This window comes from Palaemon carinicauda, chromosome 26, assembly GCF_036898095.1.
Source record: "Palaemon carinicauda isolate YSFRI2023 chromosome 26, ASM3689809v2, whole genome shotgun sequence".
In the NCBI taxonomy this organism is placed as follows: Eukaryota; Metazoa; Arthropoda; class Malacostraca; order Decapoda; family Palaemonidae; genus Palaemon; species Palaemon carinicauda.
The window spans coordinates 56,977,342-56,986,493 of record NC_090750.1 but is presented as its reverse complement, the minus strand read 5'-3'; the positions used below and the strand labels follow the sequence as shown (position 1 = coordinate 56,986,493).

At 36.4% G+C, this 9,152-nt stretch overlaps 1 pseudogene; it reads left to right on the top strand.

Annotated features, from left to right (window-relative positions):
- LOC137619926 (probable serine/threonine-protein kinase clkA) overlaps window positions 1-5,542 on the top strand; it is a 21,677-nt pseudogene extending 16,135 nt beyond the window's left edge.
- The last annotated feature ends 3,610 nt before the right edge of the window (window positions 5,543-9,152 follow it).

The window sequence follows — 9,152 nt, the reverse complement described above, 5'->3', positions numbered from 1 at the left end:
AGATTGTAATAACCTATTTGCGCTTACTGGGAATGATGCTTCATAAATATGTCACCAAGGTTGAATAGCTTCTTTGTTGGAGAACTGGTGAATAGAATCTTTATTGGACTAAAATTTTAATAATAATAATAATAATAATAATAATAATAATAATAATAATAATAATAATAATAATAATAATAATAATAATAATAATAATAATTTTAAAGTTGTTGATAACGATAATAATTTTAAAATAATAATAATAATAATAATAATAATAATAATAATAATAATAATAATAATAATAATAATAATAATAATAATAATAATAATAATAATAATAATAATAATAATAATAATAATCATCATCATCCTCATCATCATCATAATGATGTCCATTCCTTTGAATATGCCCTAAAAACATATATTTTTTTTTTTATGGTGATTTCGGGAACAATTATATTCATTTAACAGATAAATAAGATGGGAGCTTATGTTTTTTTTTTCTTTAAGGTCCAGGGTATAGGAAAGAGAGATGGTTGAATAATGTTCATTCTCATGTTTGTAGATTGTAATAACCTATTTGCGCTTACTGGGAATGATGCTTCATAAATATGTCACCGAGGTTGAATAGCTTCTTTGTTGGAGAACTGGTGAATAAAATCTTTGATGGACTTTGAAGTAGCTTCAGATCCCAATCAATATATTGGGCTACCATAACTTATTCTCGATAACACTAATACTGTATAGATCATCAATAAAGTTGATGTATTTGCACCCTTTATTATATTACAGATATATTTTTCATAGGAGTTAAAGCATTATTACATTTGGATTTGGTGTAAGATACGCGAGCTCTCCAATTAATGAGATTATCAAATATCAAACCCAAAAAATCTTGGAATTAAATTCGATTGGTGCATAATGTGAATTATTGCTTTCAACTAATATTCTTATGGAACATTATTGCATGAGTTTTTTTCTGCAGAAAGCGAATTTTGTAGTCAAACATTATTCGGTATTTTGCAAAACTACCACAGCTACCTGAATTCGTTTATGAAATAGCACCAATGCTAGAAATTTTATCTCTTCCATGGCAGTGAGGGAATGACGAAGGATTGGACAGCAAGAATAGGGACAATTGATAAAATATGGAGGAGATTGCAGTAATAAGAACTTTTGAGCCAAACTGAGGTAAAATGTATTCCTCAGTTCGAGAGCCTTCTTCACCTTGAAAAGGTTTCAAAATGGAAATTATCGTGCCATGCTGAAGCTAGGTAAAAAAAAAAAAAAAAAAAAAAAAAAATTGGCTGATGCGTCCGTTATTGACATGGAAAATATATCGTAAGAATTAAAGTGATAAATAACAATGGTGGAACATCCAGTTATTTGAAACAATAAAGTATAGGCACTGGACATTCTCATTGAAATATTGGTAAGAGAATTATATTCGGAATTGTCTTTTGCATTGCTATAATCTCCATTTTACTACTTCAACAAACTTACTAACATTTGATAATTTCTCATGTTGACGCTAGTGGCTAGGAATAAGAATTTACTTTTTTTCTTAAATTCTCTACAGTGACTGCCAGTTAAAATCGTTTCTTCACCTTATTCAATTCCTGGATATTTACCTCTCATCTTTCTTATACTGTAAACTTAAACGCTAAGCGTATATAGACAACCGACGGAAAAGAATGCAGTCGTTTTATGTTGAATTGTAATATAGTCCTCGCTTCTATCTATTGTTCCTTCAAAATTGTTTCATATTGTAAAAAATACTAGAGGAAATTACTTTCGATTTACTCCCTAATCTTTTTTCTTAAATTCCCTAATTAAAACACCATATTTAGTAAGATGATTTCACCGTCATGCTCTGAAATATACCTTTTCATTTTCGGAATCATGGAGAAAGTTCTCATTGTTTTCTCAAAATTTCATTTCTTCAATCGACTATTTCCTTTTCTTTCAGGTCTTTTTTGAGTAGAATCTTCATGCAAGTAGCTCTGGCAAAGAATTTAGAGAGAGAGAGAGAGAGAGAGAGAGAGAGAGAGGAGAGAGAGAGAGAGAGAAGGAGAGAGAGAGAGAGAGAGAGAGAGAGAGAGAGAGAGAGAGAGAGAGTTTCAAGGAATTCCTATTGCAAGGAGATAAGTTTTCAACTAAAATGCATGAATAGTTTTCACAGCCATGGTTGCTCTTTTAAAATCGACTTTCTTGAAATGGATGCTTTGTTTTAAGAATTTGCCATATACTGTATTAATTGTAAAGGACAACAGTATATCACTAATCCCCTAATGTTGTCTGTAAAACTCAATTCCCTTCGATAAATTGCTACTGAGAGAATTATGATGAATAAAAATACCCAACTGGAACATTTTTTTATTTAGAATAAGATTTTTTCCTTGTGTCTACAAGAACATCATTGGAAAAAAATGGCAAATATGCAATACTGACTTGAAATGTATTTGCTACAGGTGAAATTGGGCGTAAAAAAAAATCCTCTATTTCTTGGTCCGATAATTGAGAGTTAATTCCAACACCAGTGCAGACCAATCTTGGAAGAAAGTTCAAACATCAAATGCTACAACTAAGCACAAGCCCAAGTAAAAGTAACTTTCATAATTAAAAACCCTCATAACGTGCAAAGCACAACGTTACTTGTGGAGAAAAGTTTCTTGAATGATCTTTGGTAGGACTCGGCCAGATCCAATCCAATAATTATAAAAACCATGGTTATGAATACTTTAAAAGATTCACTAGACACTTATAAGAATATTTTGTGGAACGTAGCGTGAAGAGTCAAAATCTTATGAATGGGAGCTAGGCGTGTGGTGAAAAGGGCAAAAAGAGGAGATCTGATTGACTGCATTGATTACAGAAGCAACGCACTTATCCAAGATGTCAGGAAAATATATAGGATGATCATTCTAAATGGTAGAAGTTGTTCTGACCAAATTTTGATTTCGAGATATGTGATACAGCAATATATAGAATATAACATCCCACTTTTGATGGAATTTGTGGACTCTGAAAAAGCCTTTGAGAATGTGGACCGGCCAATATTGTGGAGAGTTCTACGTTCATATGGAGTTCCTATTAAATATGAAAATTAGGTTTTTAAGTCTGTTCATGAACATAGCAAGTGCAAAGTTAAGATGAGATTCAGCAGCTAAAAAACAGACAGAAAAATACTGAACACAAGGCAGAATGATAGAATTAAAAGACTTCTTCTGAATGGATTGATCACCGAAAATCTTAAAAGGCTTTCTCAATAACCCAATTTGTTTCTCAAAAGTATATTTGCTGTGAAGAATCAAACCTAAAATTTTAGGTCATACAGGGTTAAAGAAACATTACAAATGCTGAGATCCAGGTGTTGAGGAGCCACTGTTCTCGATATACTAACAATCATACCATGAGTTTTAGTAGGGGCTGAAATTCATGAACCATGATTTGAACCATGCACTAATGTTAACTTGATCTTTATTAAGGGGTTCTGCAACCCCAGATCTATATTCGGGAGAAGGAATTGTTGCAAAGAAAGTGGCATCGTGAACACATCCAGAGAGAGAGAGAGAGAGAGAGAGAGAGAGAGAGAGAGAGAGAGAGAGAGAGAGAGGAGAGAGAGAGAGAGAGAGAGAGAGAGACAGACTGTTTTGAAAAAAGAGATGGTCTCACTTTCAAATAGAGATGCTTTCTCTCATTGAGGGTGATGGTTTTATAGTAGAGATATCCTCTCTTATGAGGAGAGAGAATGAAAGAGAATTACCATCATTCTCAGAGAGAGAGAGAGAGAGAGAGAGAGAGAGAGAGAGAGAGAGAGAGAGAGAGAGAGAGAGAGAGAGAGAGAGAGAGAGAGAACCTCAGTTTTAAAGATAGAGGTAGATACTTACTCTCAGAAAGAAAGAAAGACAAACTTAAAGGTACAAAGATGGATTGCCCCTACTTTTAGATAGGGAGATAGATGCCTTCATTCTCAACTCTTGAATAAGAAAGCGACTTTCAATGAATTCTGATGTTTTAAAGATATTAATTTGGAATATCCTTTTCTCTCTCTCTCCTCTCTCTCTCTCTCTCTCTCTCTCTCTCTCTCTCTCTCTCTCTCGTCTCTCTCTCGTCTCTCTCTCTCTCTCATGTATGTGCAGCTCGTAATCAATCAATATATCAGTGGTAAAGGTCGATGGTAACTTTTTGGTAATGCGAAAGGAAGAAAGTTTTGTGAGCCGATTGATACTTCCTTTTTTCCAATATTTCAAAATAGTTCTTCATAAAGATGAGAAGGCACCTAAGTGAAGAAAACATTCAAACTAGACCAATTAATAGGAAACATTGAGATTGACAATAATAAGCCTTTAGATGGTAAATTCTTCATTTCAATATAGTTGCCTTAAAATCATTGCTGAAACTGATCCAGTTGAACTGTTTGTTTTGCATTCTATTATTTTGGATTTCCCTATAAGTTTTTACCAGAAATACGTACACAGTCAAAATATATCTACACAATCAGCAGAAACCTAAGAATTCTTGCAGAATCTACCAAAGATCAACTGGTTATTTTCAAATTAACGAGTGGATGTAGCAAAAATTATCATCACCATTAAAAATGCTTGATAATTATTATCGTTTGAATCGATTATGTGAATATAGCATATAACTTTTAGAAAGTAGGAGTCAAATTTATTGGTTGCTAAAATTCCTGATTCATACACACGATTTGCCCATTCACTTAAAACATGGTTAACTAAGCTAATTTCACAATTGGACCCTCTAACAAATATTGCACGAAATTAAAAAAAGAAATCGTATAGGCACCGAGGTTAATAAATGAAACGAACTCTAAAAGAACATTTTTGGGTAAGCAACCCAGAAAGCCACAATTAATATTTTTATATAACTGAAATAATTTATCAATTATAGTTGTTCTCAAAGTTGACTAGTAAGTACCGTTCACATGAAAAAAAATATATCTATATTTGCTGGGGTAAATTAATACTGATAATCTTAATAATACTCAAGTTTACATATATACCATACATATTTCACGCACGCTCGTAAATTTTAACGATATTTTCTGTTTTATTGAATATCTCACTCTACACCTCAGTGTTAACGAAACTGGTTTCATCCTGTCTTTTCATGAATTGATGTGTTTTGGATTTTCGTGACCTTCCTCACATTAGTGACCAGCAGAGTATATGCTCCCTCCCGCCTGCCTCCTCAATGCTTTTGGATGATGCCACCCAAAGAACCTGCCTCTTCGGCACACACCACCTCAATGAAACTGCTAACCTTTGCTAGCAGAGAAGCATTCACCCGGTTCCAACATAGTGAAGTCAAGCTTCACATCCAGGGCCTGACTCACTCAAGCACCATGCATATTATAATCTCGCGGCCATCCCGAAGACACTTTTCGGAAATCTCCATCTGGCTCTTCGAGCAAGGGGACACCCCAATAGCGTATGATGCCCTAAAAAACATACCTCCTGAGTTGCATTCCCCATTGCCATACACCCGCATAGCCAAAAATTTTGAGCTCTCTCAACAGCTATTGGGGAATTAAAAGGCTTTGCTCGCCCTCAGAAAAATGAGCAGTATCGTTCACCTGCAACCTGCCGCATACGGCTTCTCTAGTGAAGTGAATCTATCTCTTGATCTTTGGGTAGGGTGCTTACCCAAATCTGTATATGCTCCCATCCCAAATGTTGATATTTTGATCATGAATGACCTGATGACCAAAGTCGATGCTCTTATGGATAGCCACTTCACCACTTTCAAGACATCAGTCAACGCCTCCCCTCCTGATAAAGAGAACAACTATTCAACATCGATAAAAGTATCATCAATAAGGTAGGCCACTAATGGCCACACCATGACGGGCCAAGAAAAAGCTCACCACCCACCACTCGCTCACTCCCCAACCAATGACCTCTACAGCCATCTGCTGCCGTTATGATACTATCACTCCATATTCAAAGCTGCTGTGAAGAAATGTTCGAACGGTTATCAATGGTCAAAAAATTCTAAGTAGACAATTGCTTGTAGTGGTGGCTTCTTCTGTTACTAATCTTTTCTTTTATATGATGCAGGTATGAGTGTGCGATTTTTGGTAGACACGGGTGCTTGCCGTTCTCCCCAGCCAATGCCATTCACTAGGGCATGACGTAGTTTGTCAAAAATGCCAACGTCCTCCTAGTATGTGCCAACTGATCTGCAATCCCCATTCATTGTAATAAAATATCCCATTAGTGTTTGGAAGAGGAAAATATCAATGGAAGTTTCTTGTTGCTGAGTTCACATTCCCAGGCGTTTGAACATGCAGACAGACTGGATCACTACCCCCTCCCAATCATCACCGATGTGACCTCCAACATGCACAAAGCGAAGGATTTCTATATACTCATTTTCCTAAAGGGGTATTATTTGGTGCCAATGAAGCAAGAAGATATCTCCAAGACTCCCATCACCTCCGCTTCTGGTACATGCACCTTCAATTACTCCTGTTTTGGCTTTCATAATGTTGGGGCTACTTTTTAACATCTTATGGATGCCATCGTAGGGGACCTCCCCTTTTGTGTATGTTATCTGAACGACATGTGTTCTCTTTCTCCAAAGAGGAACACCTCCATCACCTATGCAATATGCTTAATCGCCTACAACAGAACGGTACAAGTGTACCTTTGGTGCTAACAAAGTATTGTTCTAAGAGCACCCTGTCCACTCCTGAGTGAGTCCATCCCCTCCCTGAGAAGGAGGCAGCCGTTCAGAGCTTCCACTGGCCCTCGATCATCGAAGTACTGCAAGAGTTCTTGGGCATGATAAACTATTTATCATCATTCTGTGCCAGCCATCGCCGTCACTTTTGGGCCCCCTCTACGTCTCCCTCAAGGGTAAGTAAAAAGGCCTGATGTGGGGCTCCCTTTAAGAAGTGGCCTTCTGTAATGCCAAGAATTGCCTATCAACTCACTTTCCCTGTGCAAACAGGCACCTCTCTTTTTCATCAATGCCAGGGACTTTGTTATTGGTGCAGTACTCGAACAGATGATCCATATCTCGCCCATCCAATTGGCCTTCTTCAGTAGAAAACTGTTTAAGGTAGAATCCGACAACTCTACCATTTGACCGTGAAATGCTGGAGGTTCACTTGGCTGTCAGTCACTTTTGCCACTTCTGGGAAAATACCCCCTTCGTCGTTCTCTTGGATTACATGCTTCTAGTGCACGTCTTCACTTGACAGTCCGACGCCTGGTCCGGCCGTCAATGCTAACATCTCTGCCATGGCTGAATACTATTTGCACCCTTCAAAACGTACCTGGGAAAATGAATCCCGTTGCTGATGCCCTGTCAAGAAACACAATGGCCGCCATTCACCTGAGATTGGAATACAACACCTTGGCAGAAGCCAAACGAAAAGATCCAATGCACCAAGCATGTAGGACATCCAGCAAATTTCTCTGTTGGGGAGACGTCCCTCTAGATGACTCATACACTACCCTCCTCTGTGACGTCATTACTGGCAGACCTAGACTGGGATACCTGCTTCTATTCACCGAAAGGTGTTTGATTTCATTCTTAACCTTTGACATACATCGCACTGATCTACTGCACAGATACTGGAGATGGAGTTCAATTAGCTGAACATCAGTGAGGATGCTAAGGAATTGGTCCGTTACTTTGACTTCATGCCAAACTAAAAATTGTATAGATATACAGATTCAGGAATGGGCAATTTTTCCTTAATCAAAACGTCACTTTGCCCACATTCACGTTGATGGAGGTGGGACCCTACACATATCTCAAAGACATCATTACTTGGTTACTGCCATCGACTGCTCCACTTGTTGATCTACAATGTCCGCCTCATTGGCATATTTTCTGCCAGATGACCCACCTGCAGTACACCTCTCAAGAGCAGGCCACTCTATTTCACATGTATTTCATTTTTAGGGGGAGAGCGATGTACCACACATGTTTCACACACTTATTCATTGTAGAGGTATTTTCTTTTTTGTTGTATCTCTCTCTACTCCCCACTGATAACAGAACCGGTTTCAGCCGTCTTTTCATGAATTGATGTTTTTTTTTTTTTTTTGTTTTTTTTTGTGACCTTCCACTTAAAGTCCTGTATATAAGCCTTTTGTCTGTTAAAATAAAGTTAGTTACATTCACCTTGTCTCTCAGTTATAACCTAACTGCTCGCTTCCACACATATATCTAAAGGGTCAATATTTCATAACCATATGTTTATAATTGATGTTCAGAATATGTTAAGTTTCAAAATAACAAATATCAATAGGACAACAAGGGGTTTGTCAAATGAAACATCCATATGAATTTACGAACATATTATTAGAGAGGAAAAAATAACTTTAAATAGGTCACACTACTTATCATGACATCCGTTTCTCAGCTATGAAAATAAGAAGCCTAATAACAACATACGAAGGGCAAAGTATCAGGGCAGAAGTAATGACAGTTCCATCTAAATATATTGATGGTAAACTAATAAAGATATACATTTTTTCCTCTCTCTTGCTCTCTCATTTTAAAGTTATCAAAATATAAAGAAGTCCTTGTCTGGTATATCACCGAGAGATGTGCTTTCCTATTACCTCACACTAGCACTCCCATTCTATGACCTCACTAATCTTGATCTCACTTTTTGGGAACAAATCCACCCCAGTGTTTTCCCTCATCTCCCTTTATCTTCTCTGGTTATAGAAAGATTAGATTCATATCAGTCACCTGAATTGCTAAAGGAAACGATAGTATTAGTAAGCGTCACATTCATGAAGAATTATTTTGCAAGTTATTTCGGTCAGTATTTGTCAATGCCTAACAGTAGTTTGCAGAATTTTTCAAAATATTCTATTATGATTGAACACTACTGCATAAAAATGCATATTGATCAGTGTAATGAAATTTACTTTATCTCATAGCAATGAAGAGGATTATTATGATTATGGTGAACCCTGAAAAAGGTTTATGAAAAAGGAAGTAATCAAAATTTTATGCTGAATGCACATGAGTTATATCATTCATTTATCAATTTACGGGAAATTAATAACATTGCATTTTTAGATTCTCGTTTTGTAGATATTTATTTCCAGTAATCATCTTTCACTCACACAATATACAAGTTCCACATAATACTATTCTAGTTAATATAATCA